Here is a 17200-nt window from a genome sequence, read left to right on the forward strand (position 1 = left end):
AAAAAAGAAAAAAAAAAAAGTCTGAGAACCACTGACCTAGATCTTACACTATTGAGACAGACAGCAGGGAGTTCAACAGAAACCACTGACATCTTCAGTTCAATCCAGAGACAGAACAATCAATCAACTGAGCAAACTCTACAAATTGCAGATGCAGAACAGGGAGAAGAAGATTCACCTACTCCAAACCTGCCAGAGACAGCTGTTGCAAGTAGGACAGCTTAGTCACCAAGTTGTTACCCATTCTTGCCACATTGTTAAAAAAAACAGTAAGATTTAGAGAAGAGTAACAGATGTACATGTGTTGAAATAAAGTTATTTTAAAAATAGTTTTATAGTTTTAAAATGGTTAAAAAGCAGAAAAAGAGAAATTAAAAAGGGGATATCTGGTGAAAAGCTTAAACTGCATTATAATGTTTAGTCACTAGGTGGCATGGGATGAAGACTACTGCGGCACATCTTTACCCAGGGCTGGAGACATTCTACATTTTTTTTATGATAAAGTTGCTGTGGCTGCTGCTAGTATCCATTTTGCATCTGTCTCTGTGCGAGTAACTTGACAGGGTTACCTCAATAAATTAGGGCCATTTTTCTTATACCTGGTTTTCTTATACCTGCTAGCAACTTACTTTGTAAGTAGCCCTATTGATGTCAATCGTTTTCCCATTGGATCACTCTATTTCAGACTCGCCAAGTTTAGATTTCCCCTCCGCTGGATTTCCTGACTCTGGTAGAAGTCAGCAGGTAACTCCCTAATTTATGGGGAAATCCCTGTCTGATTGGCTGCCCTTTCTCCATTCCCCTTCCTTTTGTTTAAGGGCAGCTAGTCAGAGCTGCTGCATGTGCAGAAGAGGAGCCTGATTTTACATCACATGAGTAGTGACTAGTACTCCCTCCCTCTGAAAAAATGGGGACAGAGCGCTCCTGCAAGAGCTCCCAGCATTTGCGGAGTGGCTATTCTATTCTGTAATAAGATCTTTTACTACCCTCATCAGCATAGACGCTGACTGTCTTACATCTGTCACATGTATTTGTTCTCGCTCTCATCCTCTCCCCAGGTGGGGAATTGTGTGTGGAGTGTTTTATTTTGTTTGTTTTTTGTTTCATGTTTTTAAGTGTACATGCTGCTATGTGTTTGTTAAAGAAGGCAAAATTTCTGTCTCCTGCACAGACAAGCTTTACTTTTTAGGGAAGAAAGTTCCATTGAGCCTGACTCTGAGGGCTGGAGTTGTCAACTATGGTCTTCATCCTGGAGTTTTAGGTGATCTTTTAGACAACCTGAGCCTAGGCCATTGGGCACTTGAAGAGAAGGATCAAGACTTTAAATTTGATTTGATATTCTACAGGAGGTCAGTGTAGAGAGTGGAGGACATGGAGGAGAGTGCTTGGGGTAGCCTGTGTTGCCGAATAGACTTGCTGAAGTCTTCTGGGCTACATGAAATTTCCTAAGGGCTGAAGGCTTCATGCTCCTGCCAGATCTACAGCTCCTTCTGCCCACTTGATTCTTCACCCCCACTGCAAGAGGAAGAGCCTGAAACTGCCTGCACCCTATTTCAGTGAATTAATTGGTCTGTGTTTGGAAGAGCAAAAATTTGAATGAGGGATTGGGAGAAGGTGTCATGGCTGGGTCATGGGCAGCCATACCTAGTAGCTGGAACAGGAAACAGGAGTCAGTTGGGTCAGGATTCGTGGAAGTCAGAGACAGGAGCCAAACTGTAAATCAGAACCATGAGCAGGTAACCAGAGTGAGGCTGGGTCAGGATACTAGAGAGTCAGAGGCAGGAGCCAAACTGGAGATCAGGAACCACAAATCAGCTGCTGGGAGTCAAGCTGGGTATGAAGGCCAGGAAATCAAGCTGGGTAAGCAGGAGCAGAAAGCATAAGGCAGATGGTCCAGAGCAGGGTGCAGTCCAGTTTTTTGGACAGCTTACTTATTCTTGCTGATGGCTTAAGTAGGGCCAACGGGCAAATCAGCTGCTTTGGGACTTCACCAATAGACCTCAAGAGTGGAGCCTCACTCTGGGGCTGAGCTACATGGGGCCCAGATAAGCAAAGGTCAGCAGGCTGCCAGGTGGAGGGTTGGAGTGTGGCTATTCCTGTGGGCCTGGTTTGAGTCCCATGGATAATGACATAAGAAAAGAAATAGAATGGGGGATACATGGGGGAGAAGAGAAAGAGGATACTTCTCCTTTGTTCTTTTGACTCCTCAGTCTCTCCTACCAAAGATCTAGTCACCACTTTATCTCCAGATCCGCTCTTCCCTATCCAGACTATTCCTTCCTCCCCTCCACCCCAATTATTTTTAGACTATAAATTGAGGGTAAGGTTGAAAATGGTGCATGGAGAGAGCACCTGCTACCATCACCCACTGGGCGAGGAGGCAACATGCCCTGCAACACTCATCCTCATCCAACGACTATGCTGCCACAATCTATCACATCCTCTCCTGCCCTGAACCCAGTGGGAAAAGAGATGGCATGTACTGCCCAAACCTTTGGAGTGCCTGCTCACACCAAGGGAGAGACAGGCTGCAAGCCCCTAAGCAAATATGTTAATAAGTTTTAGGCAAATACATGTAATGTTGTGCTAACCCAGGTAAATTTAAAAGCCCTTTTTGCTAGATGTTGGCAGGTATGCTATTTACTGTTATGCTCCTTTTGAGCAAATCTATTTGGATACTCAGATTATTTTTTGTTTTAAATAAAATTCATTCTTGTGCCCTAAGTTAACAGTGAAGTTGATTTGAATTAATAGTGTGATGTATAAATGGCCTTCTAAACACAACATGCTGCTTTGAAAATAGTATATAAAATACTACTATTTTTGTCTGGGAATGCCAGTTTCACTTAGTTCATGACGACCAGAAAAACAGCAATAAATAAATCCAAATTTGCGAGCTGCAGATCTCCCATGTCTTGGCAAAACCAATACAAATCCAAGAGCTGTATCACTAAATGCTTTTCTTCCCCAAACCCCCTTTCCTTTCTTTCTTCAAAAGAAATGTATCAAAACCAACATCTAGAGAATGTTAACTTTTAAAAATATTGAAGCTGGTAAGGCTAAAGAAAACAAAATTACCATTAAAAATGTACTGACTGTGGTTAATGATTACAATGTTTAGTTCCAAAGGATTCTGTCTCTCAAACACACATTCTGGACTTCACACTTTACTGTCAGTTTGTTTCTTCAGGTCTGTAATGGTTTTTATTTTATTTGTAACTGTATAAGAGAATCATATCCTGCACGTATCATCTTTTTAAAATATATCACACTGGACTGTGTAACATTAGACTGAAATAGTGTACATACTGTAGTATGAAATGCCAAAACCCTGGGCCCAATCTTGTGGCTATTCTGCATATAGTACCACCAATGACTTCAGTAGGATTTCTGTGTGGAATGGCTGCAGGATTGGGCCCACTGAATTTAAATAATGAAATTGTGACAGCAATGCAAAAAGGGCAACTAATTAAAATTGAAGGATGGCTCTGACCTTAATTCAGATGGTAATGGAAAAATCACAGACGCTTGTGTTAATAGTGGAGGTGTCAGCTTTACTTTTGAATTGCCTGACTTGTGTTGGTTAATGTCGTAGTTATTGTTTCACCAGGAACTGCGGTGGCTGCTCTAGTTAAGGTTGCATGACCAGTTCTACTCAACCTCCTCTTTTCAGTTGCTCAAAACTTTCCACATTTAGGATGTAACTTTCTATGCTTGATCTCTGCCCAAAGATGAGTTTTGTATTTTTTTTAATGGAAAGTTTAAGGAAAAACAGGTTCAGCAATTTTATATTATTAGAGTATAAAAATCCATTATCTCATTATAATAAAATATGTGTGTGACATTTGAACAGCTCTGCAGAGCAAATTCTGAGGGTAGAAAGTTAAAATTTGGCATGAAAATAGTCCTCAACAAGAATACTTGGTTTTGAATATTATGAAAATAGCTTTGATTCAGCTATGTTATGAGTTTTTTTATAAAACACACTCTTAACAGATGCAGTGCATTTTGCAAAGAGTTTTTCTGTAGAGCTCCTAAAGTTCATGGCTATGAAAGGCTATTCTGTGCACTACTGACTGAGTGGCTAACTTGGCTGCATAGTGAACAGTGTAATAAATGGTTTCAGAGTAACAGCTGTGTTAGTCTGTATTCGCAAAAAGAAAAGGAGTACTTGTGGCACCTTAGAGGCTAACAAATTTATTAGAGCATAACCTTTCGTGAGCTACAGCTCACTTCATCGGTGTACACATGGCATGAGGCTAGAGCTCTGCAGAAGCACTTTGCTCAGTCCCTGCAAACTTTCATATCCTCCTCAATTTCTTTTACCTTTTGGAGGTCCTCTTTTTCTTCCCCCTTAATGATTCTCTCCATTCTACATTTTTACACCCCTCTTGTTTCTGTTAGACTTCACCTAAATTCCCTCATTGTGGTTGCTCTTGAGTGCTGGCCTCTCTGTTCCCCTCTATATCCCAAAAACTGTTTCTTCTAAGCAGAGACAGCAGAGTGTATAGCTGCTGAGATGGGAAAGGGGACATCAATCTACTGCTAGCTTACTACTTGCTCTATATAGCATCCTCTTTTGGCAGGAGGCCAACGTTGCAGAACAACAGCTTCAGGCTTCAGCCGTTGCAGTGCCTGGGGAACTGGCTAGGACCATGAATAGGTGAGAGAATGCTGACCACATCGTGAATGTGGCAGATATCCCAAATAGGAAGGTCCCATAGCAATTTATAAGGAATCTCCTTTTTATAGAATTTGTAAATCGGTTATATCCTTGCTGCTATAGAATGCTATCATTCTCTACTAAATGTTATAGGTTAATTTAAAATTTCTATGAAAAGGAAGTGATTCACTATTAAAATGTGTAGGTTTTAAGAATAGTTTCTACATAACTATTTAATTTCTGTAGAACTCTCTATTCTATAGTTTACTTGTTCAAAAGTGACCAGTACTTTGAGGTGCTCCTGTTTTTGCGTACTCAACTTTATAGCTTTATATCCTCTCTGTCAGGTGTTTGCCATAGGCCTGGGTAAAGTCTTGGCTATTATGAACAGGTTATGCCAGGGCTAGACACTCCAGGTATGCAAACCATACCTTATATAATGTATTCTGTTATCGTTTTATGGTATATGTAAGTTTCACCTAGCAAACAGAAAAAAACGTGTTAAGAATCTCCTGATACACTTGAGGCCATTCATATAAATTTGATCTAAAGACCATTGAAGCCAATGGTAGTCTTTCCATTGACTTCACTGGACTCTGGATCAGGGCTGTAATGTCTAGAAGTCATAACACGGAAGTGAGTTGTATGACTTGCCCATTTGCAGCAGGATAGAACTTTTGAATGGGAGTCCAGAAATTCTGAATTATTAGACAGTTGGAGGTGGGGAAATGTGGCCCTTATTGAGCGGCATTTATGATATGCTGGATAGAGCCCACAGTTTATTGGTAATAACCAGACAATAATATAATCTGTTGGTAATAAGGCCTTTTATTTGAACAAATATAGTGCAAATTGAGATTTAATGTAAAAATATGAGTGCTACTCGCCAGTCCGATTCTTCAATTTAAATACATAGGTCTCTCTTCCATTGTTGTGCGATTGCTTGGTGTTTGTACTATGTGAGGCTGTAGTGCTGAATCTGCACTAGATTAAATCTTGGTTATCCATTTTTAAATTATTTCTGACCACTAACTGCTGTACTGTGTTTTCTGGCTGAAGAAAAAAGGGACTTGATCTTTCAAATAAGGGGCCTGACCTTGCAATTCTTAAGTAAAATTTCCATTAAAACAGCATTGTATTTCCTGAGTCTGCTGAAATAAGCTGAAGTCACAAAGTTGCAGCTACATTAAAAATTGCTTACTGTGTATATTGGGGTTTTCCCCTTAACTAACTTGTGCATACAGTTCAAACAGAATATCTTGATAGCAATATTCAGTTGGATTGAGACTTTTAGATTGTTAGTCTCTGAAATACTTCTCTAAGGCAGGTTGAGACTGTGATAGCCTGGCAGCTGGGAGCGTGGGCATTAGATAATGTCCCATCCCTAGAAATTTCCTGGTTTCCTGCCATTTCATTACACTATATAAGGACTGGGTGAGGCTTGTCTGTTGAGAATATTGTCTGAGAGCCAGTGTTATTTCAAGTATTTTTCAATAGTGGGCCAAGTTGGTCCTGAGTGAGTGAATGAGTGTGGGGATCAAATGTTTCTGTTTCCAAACTGTTCTCACAGAATTTCACAGTATCATTATCTTTCAGTTTGATCAGGTAAGACCTCCTTTAAATGTTGGTAATTGCATTTTAAGGAAACTCTCCCTTGTTTAGTGTTTGTTTTTCCTTAGAAATTGTTTTATCCAGTGATTGTTTTTTCTAGCAGGGATGAGATATATGAGAATGTCTTTAGAAGTGTAGAATAGTGCCTTTGGGCAGATATACATTTTAAATAGATGTAAACATCCCAAGAGTAAGAGGAGTGGATTGTGTTATTTTGCTAAAGCAGACTGGATTTTTCTGTAAGAGGGATGAAAGGGGTTGTTTTTTTTCTTCAAAATTGTGCATAAATGCTTATTTCCAGTGATAGACATCTAAATCCATTGGGTGACCACTTACGTTGCGAATCTGAGAGTTGTGTTTTCCAGGAGAGTGGTTCTATGAGAATAGCTTTGCATTTACATATATTAATTTTTCAGCCAGATGTAACACCATATTAATTTAGGAAATCTGGAGAGAGAGGTTTGGTATGAACTTAAAAAAATGAGGTGGCCATCTGTACACAGGCTTATCTTTATGTTCATAGAGACCAATTTTGACACCAGGGATATTAGAGTCTGTTCAAATGGCTATGCAGGCAGCTACTGGTTTGATTACTGTTACATATAAGAGAGGTGAAAGAGTGTAGTCCTATTTGACTCACCTTTTTCACTTTAACAGTTTAGGTTGTACATTGTTTATAATAATTTTTCCCCTTGGTTGTTGGGCAAATAAATTTATCCAGGATCTAAATTGCAGAATAAAATCCCAAAACACTCTATTGAATATCTTTTCTGAATCAAGACAGGATAAGCTGTCCTGTTTTATTCCATTATAATTGGTTGATAATACTAAATAGCCTTTTGATATTGTTGTTGGCCATTCTATTAAGTAAATCAGAATTAATCTGCATGGATAATAGAAGATAAAAGAGTATTAATTTTTCTGTGTGTACTTTTTGACAGAATTTTGCTATCCTTAAGGGACTTCATTGCTTTATTTGGGAACTCAGTCATAGTGATATGATTTAGGTTTTGGCATGCTGGTGGTGAGGAACGTGCTTATGTGTGAGGGTTGTATATACATTGTAAATAGAGAGTGATCAGATTATTGCATTTAAAAACAGACAGGGAATAGCCAGTCAGCCTTGCTACTTTGCAGCTTGAAGATATTTTATTACTTTATTGATTTTGGCTTGAGAGAGATTCTCTTCCTATAGTCAGATGTTTTGGGGATAAGTTTCAAAGTAACAGCCGTGTTAGTCTGTATTCGCAAAAAGAAAAGGAGTACTTGTGGCACCTTAGAGACTAACCAATTTATTTGAGCATAAGCTTTCGTGAGCTACAGCTCACTTCATCGGATGCATACTGTGGAAAGTTTAGAAGATCTTATTATATACACACAAAGCATGAAAAAATACCTCCTCTCACCCCACTCTCCTGTTGGTAATAGCTTATCTAAAGTGACCACTCTCCTTACAATGTGTATGATAATCAAGGTGGGCCATTTCCAACACAAATCCAGGTTTTCTCTTCCCCCCCACCCCCCTCACAAACTCACTCTCCTGCTGGTAATAGCAAATCTTGGGAGACAGACCAGTCCTTACCCGGAGACAGCCCCCCAACCTGAAGCAAATACTCACCAGCAACCACATACCACACAACAGAACCACTAACCCAGGAACCTATCCTTGCAACAAAGCCTGTTGCCAACTGTGTCCACATATCTATTCAGGGGACACCATCACAGGGCCTAATAACATCAGCCACACTATCAGAGGCTCGTTGACCTGCACATCCACCAATGTGATATATGCCATCATGTGCCAGCAATGCCCCTCTGCCATGTACATTGGTCAAACTGGACAGTCTTTACGTAAGAGAGTAAATGGACACAAATCAGATGTCAAGAATTATAACATTCATAAACCAGTCGGAGAACACTTCAATCTCTCTGGTCACGTGATTACAGACATGAAAGTTGCTATTTTACAACAAAAAGCTTCAAATCCAGACTCCAGCGAGAAACTGCTGAATTGGAATTCATTTCCAAATTGGATACAATTAACTTAGGCTTGAATAGAGACTGGGAGTGGCTTAGTCATTATGCAAGGTAGCCTGTTTCCCCTTGTTTTTTCCTCCCCCCCCTCCCCCTTCAGACATTCTTGTTAAACCCTGGATTTGTGCTGGAAATGGCCCACCTTGATTATCATACACAATGTAAGGAGAGTGGTCACTTTGGATAAGCTATTACCAGCAGGAGAGTGAGTTTGTGTGTATGTGGGGGGGGGGGGGTGAGAAAACCTGGATTTGTGTTGGAAATGGCCCACCTTGATTATCATACACATTGTAAGGAGAGTGGTCACTTTAGATAAGCTATTACCAGCAGGAGAGTGAGTTTGTGGGGAGGGGGAGAAAACCTGGATTTGTGCTGGAAATGGCCCAACATGATTATCATACACATTGTAAGGAGAGTGATCACTTTAGATAAGCTATTACAGCAGGAGAGTGGGGTGGGAGGAGGTATTTTTTCATGCTTTGTGTGTATATAATAAGATCTTCTAAACTTTCCACAGTATGCATCCGATGAAGTGAGCTGTAGCTCACGAAAGCTTATGCTCAAATAAATTGGTTAGTCTCTAAGGTGCCACAAGTACTCCTTTTCTTTTTGGGGATAAGTGTAAACCCTGTACCAGGCTTGAAAAAATTACCCAATATCTACTAGCCTGAGGACTAAGCCAATCAGCCAGAGTATAAATAACTCTAAAGGCCCTACATCTCTTTCCCTGAAATTTAAAAAAATAAGAGTTCTGTACTATATTTAATTGCAACATACTGTCAATCAACTTTCTACTAAATACACTTTAAAATATGGACTTAGTATTAGGGCAGGTCAAATAGCAATCTACCCCCCCCATCCCAACATATTTGTCAAATACAGTATTTGATTTATTTTCCTGGTATTTTCTGCATATATATACACTGGTATTAGGCTCACTATAGAACTGGTTGAATATTTCAGAAAAAAGCATTTGTCAAATTACTCGATGAATATGGCTATTTAATGGCACACCACAATGTTATAGAGCAGTTTAGGATGGGAATGAAGAGTGTTACTAAAAATGGGAAGCTAGAAAGCAGAATGCCAGAGAATCACTTCTACGTTTCTGAAATGTAATAAATGTCAATTAGTTTTATAGTTCTACCTCTGATCTTGGGTGTCATTCTCATCTCTAAATACCTTTTTCTTGGTTCTTAAGATTTTTACCTGGTATTAGGGCCCCTTTGTTATCTGACTTTCTTTGCACTCCTTTTCACCTTAATCACTCTCCTTAAGGTTGTCTTCTAAATTTCATCTCTTTCTCTTTGCCATCTAAGCCTTTCTACTTCAAGAACATATTTCTGTCCTTACCTTCCCAGTCCTCTACCTGTTTGATTTGTTGACTACGCTTCCTTCAAAGTTTGACTCTCTTGATGCTATAATTACATTTCTATCCCACTGTCCGTGGGGTGGTATATTCTGGCATTCCTCAGCATGCTACTCTGATGAACTTTGGGAATTGCACCATTTTAGGCAGGTGGCACTGCTGAAAAGTTAAAGGTGGGAAATTAGAACCTATAATGTCACCATCAAGATATGTCATTGATCATGAGATGTTGCTGAAATGACAGCAAGCATGATTTGGAAGGGGCAATTAGAATCTCCTGAGAGTGTTTCCACTTACACCTTTCTAGACCATTCCCAGAGAGTGGTGAGGAGTGAGTGCTTCTTCCCAAGTGCTGTCCGCTGTGGGTCCAGTCCTGGTAAGGTTCAGTCCTGTCATGTTCTGTTCAACATATGCTGGAAGCCAGTGCAGAAGAGAGAGATATGAGATGAGTGGCAGTGTTATCAATACACCAATCACAGAATATCATAGAATACCAATGACACCCAGCTCTTCATCTGACCCAGACACTGCTCTCTCCGGCGTCACTAGTACCTGCCAGAGATTGTGATGAAAGCCAGCTACTAGCAGCTCAACCTGAAGAAGTAGGAAGTGATGCTGATCAGGAAGGGGAAAGACTTTGAGGCTTTAGTTAAAAATAGAATGATTCCTTCAGCTGAGGTCATCTGACCAGCTATCACTGAATTGGTCTACAGTCTCAGGGTCTGTTGTTTTATTCACCAGAGTAGCATCTTTTCGTGTTTGGCTAGCAAAGAGACTGTGTTTGCTGCTTGAACACCCTCCCCTACACATTCTTGCTCTGTGCATCCCTTAGTATCCCTCCCCCTTCAGTAACAAATGTGACTGATATATAAAACAAAGGAGACACGTGGCAATTTATCACGTTGAAGCTGCATCAATCTAAAAACTCAATAAGAAACCTGAGTAAACCGTGAAAAAGTTTCCTGGTGTGAAAGTTACCTAGGGGACTTGTAGTAATTCATGCTAGTGTCATTGTGTTATCTGCCTGAATCTTTTAAAACAACTTGTCTGGAAAAGCTTCTTTTTTAAATGGTGCAATTAAGCAATGACCGTGAAATCAGACAGTGTTTTATCATAGTAGCTAATTTGCATTTAGCTGTTAGGACATCAGCAGTTTGTTAGTCTGGGATCCTTTCCACTTTATCTCTGTTTATAACGTGCAGATTTATGGCACATGTTTTAGTAATTTGTAGATCTGCAACCATACGTTTTACTTATGAAAGAATGTGAAAACTGGACTGCTCTGCTGCATATGTTGTACAGCGCTGCCATTTACCACAAGAAAATATGCATTTTTCTTATGACTTCCCTTTTAGATACCAACAGTATGACTGAGATATAAAAACCTTAGACAAAGAATGAAAACAGCTAGCATAGTGGAAGCTTTTTGGTTTTTAAATGAACCAGATCATTTTTTTTAAAGGTTCTGGTAATTTATTGAGAATTGTTAGTGTTTCAATTACACACTGATGGGAGCTGAAATTTATAGTAGAAAACTGTTTTCCCCACATATTGAAAAGATGAGTGACATTGGGATATAATGCTCAAAGTCATAGGCTAAGGGTATTGTGGCCTATTGGAGGTCACCTTTTCAATCCAATGGACCATACTTTCCCCTATAAATTAAACACTCCAGTCTAGAATGTGCGTGTTAAATCATACCATTTAACATGTATTTGGTCTCAGACCTGTTGCTGCTTCAGTTTCCCTGTACTGAGCCTTTTCTATTTTAGTTCACATAGTCATGTGACCCTCTCAGCCAATAACAGAACTCCAGAAGTAATGCCAACAGCCTTCTTGGATAAATGTAAGTGAAAATAGCTCTGTTTTTTCAGTTTCTTTCCCTCACGCTCACTTTTAAATGCTGTTTTTACTCAAAACATTGCTGTGCATACATTACGGTGCCCCGGGGACTGCTTAAAAGTATTGTTTTAACTCTTTTTCTAACGTCAATTTTATTTACTGTTTCTTTGTTTTCCGTGTCCTGCAGAAAGCAGCAGAAAACCAAGGGAATGCTTCCAAATGTTGTCATTAAGTATGAAATAAGTGTCCAGTGAAAATTTTTAATGCAGTATAATTTAGCCTTAAGTGTGCAATAGCATGAAAATTACCCTATGCTGAAGCCCCAGACACAGTCACATGACTCTCTCAGCCCAAACTGATCAGCTACGAGAACAGTTGTAACTGAAATTATTAGCTCTCTTGATCCTGTCTCAACCAATCACATTATACTGAACAATTAAAGGGTTCAATAATTTCAGTTCCAGGACATAGTAAATACTGTATGTATAAAGAGAAGGAATGCAGTATCTTTTGGGGTGATGAATTTATTATTTTTATGAGTCACAAAGTCTACATGGTTCCCTTTAATAAGTGTAAGTACTGTATTTTGATCTGAACAGATGCTGAAATCTATTTACAGAATATGATATTTAAGTAGTGGGTATAATGAGTTTTATCTCTTTCTTTACAGTTATTGGGTACATTCTTTAACCCAAGCGGAGGGTCTTTATCTGAGCATCAGTTTTTCCATTAATAGGATTTCTGGGACAAAATTTTCAGCTTAATAAGTGAAGATTATCTCTTAAGTATTTTGAGCCTTCTTTTCGCATACTGGGCCTTTTTTTTCTGAGATAATACGTATTTATTTTCCTGGGTAGCACACACATACATAGTTTTTTTCCCTTGACTACTTCATTATTTTGGCAAATTACAGACACACTTTTTGAAGCTTACAGATAATCTTTATAGGCCTATTTTTGTTTTGTAAGTCAGTATGGGGGGATACCAATTGATAGTTTTGGGTTTTGCATAGAATTTGAAAGTAAACTTTGTAGTGAGCGCCTGATCCAACACCTGAAGAAGTTAACTGGCATCTTTCTATTGACTTCAATGGCCTTCAGATCAGGCCCCATGTTGCAGCACTTTTAGGTGCAAATGCCACCATCAGAGCTTGTTACCTTATTTATGTATTTATTTTTGTGTAGCTAAGATATATACTTAATCATGAGGCATATCTCACGTACATATCATGAACCAATTTCACAGAAGAAAAGTGATAAAAAGAAGCCCAGACGTATCTCTTAGCAGTTTTTCAGTATTGTACAGCAGAAGGCATGACTCTGTGCATTTTAGTTCTGTTTAACTGGATGTTTCAGGGTCCATAATTTGGGGGTTTTATTTACTTTTTTGCTTGTGACATAAACATTCTCAGACTTAATATGAATAGATTTTTTTTCATTAATTGTTTAAATTGAAATGAAAAGACGTTTTTATTTTATTTTTAATATGGTCCAAAACAATAACACCAAAATTTCATAAATCCAAATGAAAACATCAAGATAATAAACCAAAAGAAAAAGTGATCAACTGGGTTATTGTCAAAGAGTACAAAGCAGATGTTGTACAAAACAAACGGGAGGTTTTGGAATCTTAATAAGGAAATAAATCGGTGAGGCTTTTTAATCCAGCTTCTCATTTCAACGTACGTGATGAAAGGTAGCCATGTATTCAGATATCTGATGTATTTGATTTCAGTATTCCCCCCTGTGGTGTTGGAAACCCAAACACAATTGCCATGTGCTAGTGCATGATATTCAGAAATAAAAACAAATTAGAAAGAGAAGACTATTTGCATTATTCAAGTTGAGTGAGCATCAGGAAGCAAATAGATTTACTAACATTTTGAGTGTGAAGTCAGGGACAATTGTATTTGGTGGTAACTCCTTTGTGTCCAAGTTGCACAGGCTGGGAATGGGAATGTATTCAGTTTTTGCCATTTAAACAAATATGGTTGTTCATAACATTTTAAAGTATATTTCTAGTTTCATTTAACATAACAAACCCTTTCCTTCAAGATCCTGAGCAATTCCTCCCTGGTGTTGAGTGCCCTCAACTCCCACTGACTTCATGAGTAATTGAGGATGATCTGCACTATGTAGGAGGTGCTCAGCTCCTACCAGAGCAGGGGGCCTAACTTTAACATATCCAGAATAGTGAGACAAGTCACATTAACAGCTGAATAACACGATCCATCTACTTATTCAGTACAGTGGCATCTGAGCACTTTCCCATCTACTCCCAAATTAAAAGAAATGTGTCAGTTTTTCCATGAAACAGCAATACAATGTAGTACACAAATGATAAATAAAACTTAATTAATTGGAGGATCTGTTATCACTTCTGTTCCTGATTCCTTGTTTTCTGCTATTGCAATTTCTTTGCTGCTTATCCATTCGCCTCCTCCTTTACTTTCAGTTTCATTAGAAAAATGAACAAAAATCATAGCTGTGAGATTAGACCACACCATAAAACCAGTGGGAGTGAGATCAGAAGTCACGCATGTATGAATTCTAAAATATTTTTCCCCCTCATGTTATGTCCTCCTCTAATCTTGGTTTCACCTCACTTAAACTTGACAAGTGCTACTCATCTGGAATGACCATCAGACACGTCCAAGCTGTCACTGTCTCACTCCAGCCAGCTGAGATGTCACTCATAAAAAGTGAAGCAGATAACGAGCAAGGTGTCCCGTTCAGCTCCTCCTCCTGGCTGCTAGAGATTACTTCTGGGTTTCTGCTCAGGCAGCCAAAGGTTTCTCTAACCTCTCCCTTCTCAGTGCTACCTGTATTGAGTCACTCAGGCCCACTGAGCCTCTCAGCGTACCGAACAGAGGCATCTAGTAGAGAGGAATAGGTGGCCAGACTTGCTGCTTTCTGGTTCTGAACAGTTGCATGTTCCACCCTCAGGAGGCAGCCAAGGGGGAGGGTGACAGGTCCAGAGAGGATATGAAGAAATTCAGGGAGAGAAAGGATTGTGGTTGAGACTGGACCATTGCAGGCAGAGGGTGAGTGGAAAAAGTGGGGCTAGAGGATCAACACCCACCCATGCACATTTCTTGTGTGCTGCCATGTTACCGTATTTGAGTACAACTGCTTATTGCAGCAAGGAACATGGCACAGGCTGAACAAGGGTTACAGGAGCCAGCAAGGGAAACACAGAGAGCCGGGAAAGGAAGTGAGGAAGCACTTTTCAGAGTGGCCATTATTGGCTAGAGCAACATGCTATATAGCAAAAGAAAGAAATACATCATTGCACAACTTTGCTGTATGCAGGACAACCTAGTGGGCCTGTGGGATGGGGGAGACAAATGTGGGACAATTTAGCAAGTTTAAATAAACAGCAAAAACAGTGACATGTAAAATCAAAGTAAAAACATCTTCACTTATAAAATAGAAACACCAAAGCATGAAAATACAGAAAGCTTATTTAACTTGTTTCACAAAAGCATTAACAGGTAGTAATACATGAACATCAATTTTAAATAGAAAAAGGACAGTGAGCAGTTTTAACTCAAATTCCCTTTGGAAAAGCAAATTAGATTTTTCTATTTTTTTCTGCTTTAATAATCTAGGCTTTGATTCTTCACAGCATTTAACCACATTCTAAAGTCACATTGATTTCAATGGGGTACAAGTACCTGTTTAAAATGAAGCATGTATTTTAATTCATTTCTAAATCAGGGCCCCATGTTGTGATTTATTAGTAACAGAGAGGTAAAGTTTAAAAATATGAACTGAACTTGACTATATCTCTTTTGACTGAATTCTTCCAGTCTTGCTTCTTTTGTGGTGACGACGCCCTTGGCAAAATGTGATAGGAGTTCATACAGTGCTTCTTTCCACATGGAAGTTCACATTAGACTTCTCTACCAGTATATCCAATCCTCCTTGGTCATTTTTTAAAGCTGTAAATTCTAATAATTCTCATTGTTTGGGATAAAATTAACACATACTAAGACAGTGTCTGTGTCAGCTATTTTGTTAGCATTTCAACTAGCTGGTTTGAAAAAGAAAAAGTTTGACATATTTTTTGCAGTATTTTAAATCATACTATGTGATATTGAACATTTGCTAAATGTACAGGGTACATTTCCATTACATTTGTTTATGAAGTGGAGTTACATATTCCGTACATTCTGTCCTGAGCAGTGCGGCCTTTTGATCTCTTGGTATCCAAAAAATACTGGGTTCCCCCCCATCATATAATATGCTAAATTTAGTTGGGTCTAATTAACTGCATTAATAATTTCCTACAATAAGTCTGCGCTGCATTTGGGAGATGTGATTGAAGCACGTGTAGACATATCTGGGCTAGCTTTTATTTTGCTAGCTCGGGTAACAGTAGCAGTGAAACTGTGGCACTTTGGGCAGGGCCTGATCCATCACTGGGCCTTAGGCAAACATACGCTTCTGGTTCCCTACCTTCTAATATGACCATGTGCCAGGTTGTAATAACTCTTGCTCAAATTGCTCCCAAACACCCCTTTTTCATGATGGAGGGGTGGCTGGGCCAAACTCAAGCGAGTGATGTTTTGACATGGGGCATGGGGTTGCAGCGCTACTCAGATTTGGCCCAGTCATGAATCGGGGGTGGGGGTTGGCCAAGCCAAACTGGCATCTCCATTAATTTCCATCCGCTCTCCCCAAATTTGGGCCCTAGACATGTGCGTAGTTTGCCTATGTGTTAATTTGGCCTTGAGTATGCACAATGGATGCTTGAGTATGTAACCAGGGTCCTGGATGGGCAGGGTTAGCCTGTACAGTCACCTGTGTTGCCATGGCTTCACTGCTATTGGGACTGGAATTCATAGAATCATAGAAGATCAGGGTTGGAAGAGACCTCAGGAGGTCATCTCGTCCAACCCCCTGAATTAGTTTTGCTCTAGCTAGATCAAACTAGCTCCACATGTGCTGCAGTCACATCTCCCAACTGCAATGCAGACATACCCTTAGGTTTGAAATTTTGGTTGCGTGCACTTTTTTGTTGTTGTCTTCGTTTCATTATTTGGTAGACTAGGTCAGTAAATAAGGGGATGAGGATCAGATTTTGATCTTTGGGGCCATATTTTAAAACATTCTGGATTTTTCAAATGAAAACTCTCACCTGATTTTTTTTGTAGGAATTGAAAACCAGCTTTTTAGTTAATTTGAAAATCGGACTAGAGTTCCCTTATGGAAAAGTCCTAAAACAATGATAACCTTTCCTTAAAGAATTTTTGAACCATTTCCAATAGAACTGAATGGAGCGTTGTATCGTATATAATGGTTCAAAAATGTACAGAGAGGAGAGAATTCTCAATGCAATTCTAAAGCTTTCTAGAGTAGAATCTTATTAGTTTTAATACTTGAAAGCCTGTGCTGTTGCCCAGGTGTGATTTGTAAAGTCATGTGAAGCGACAGTGACTGATGGAAGAAAATATCAGGCAACAAACATAGAAAGAATAGTATCAGAGGAGTAGCCGTGTTAGTCTGGATCTGTAAAAGCGGAAGAGTCCTGTGGCACCTTATAGACTAACAGACATATTGGAGCATAAGCTTGGAGCATAGGTTTTCCATTCCTCAGATCATCCTAGTAGCCCTTCTCTGTACCTGTTCCAGTTTGAATTCATCCTTCTTAAACATGGGAGACCAGAACTGCACACA

General features: G+C 39.3%; 1 protein-coding gene and 1 long non-coding RNA gene across 3 annotated transcripts in view; one reads left to right on the forward strand and one right to left on the reverse strand.

Moving 5' to 3' along the window:
- Positions 1-17200, forward strand: part of ESR1 (estrogen receptor 1) — a 285291-nt gene that overhangs the window by 24898 nt on the left and 243193 nt on the right. The window lies entirely within an intron of this gene.
- LOC311518274 overlaps positions 1-17200 on the reverse strand; it is a 51282-nt gene that overhangs the window by 7328 nt on the left and 26754 nt on the right. For both annotated transcript variants that reach the window (XR_014710939.1, XR_014710940.1), the window contains one exon: positions 9975-10090. This is a non-coding gene — a long non-coding RNA (uncharacterized lncRNA). The remainder of the gene's footprint in view (positions 1-9974; positions 10091-17200) is intronic.

The sequence above is a fragment of the Lepidochelys olivacea genome (assembly GCF_965140295.1).
Source record: "Lepidochelys olivacea isolate rLepOli2 genome assembly, chromosome: 3".
Classification (NCBI taxonomy): domain Eukaryota; kingdom Metazoa; phylum Chordata; order Testudines; family Cheloniidae; genus Lepidochelys; species Lepidochelys olivacea.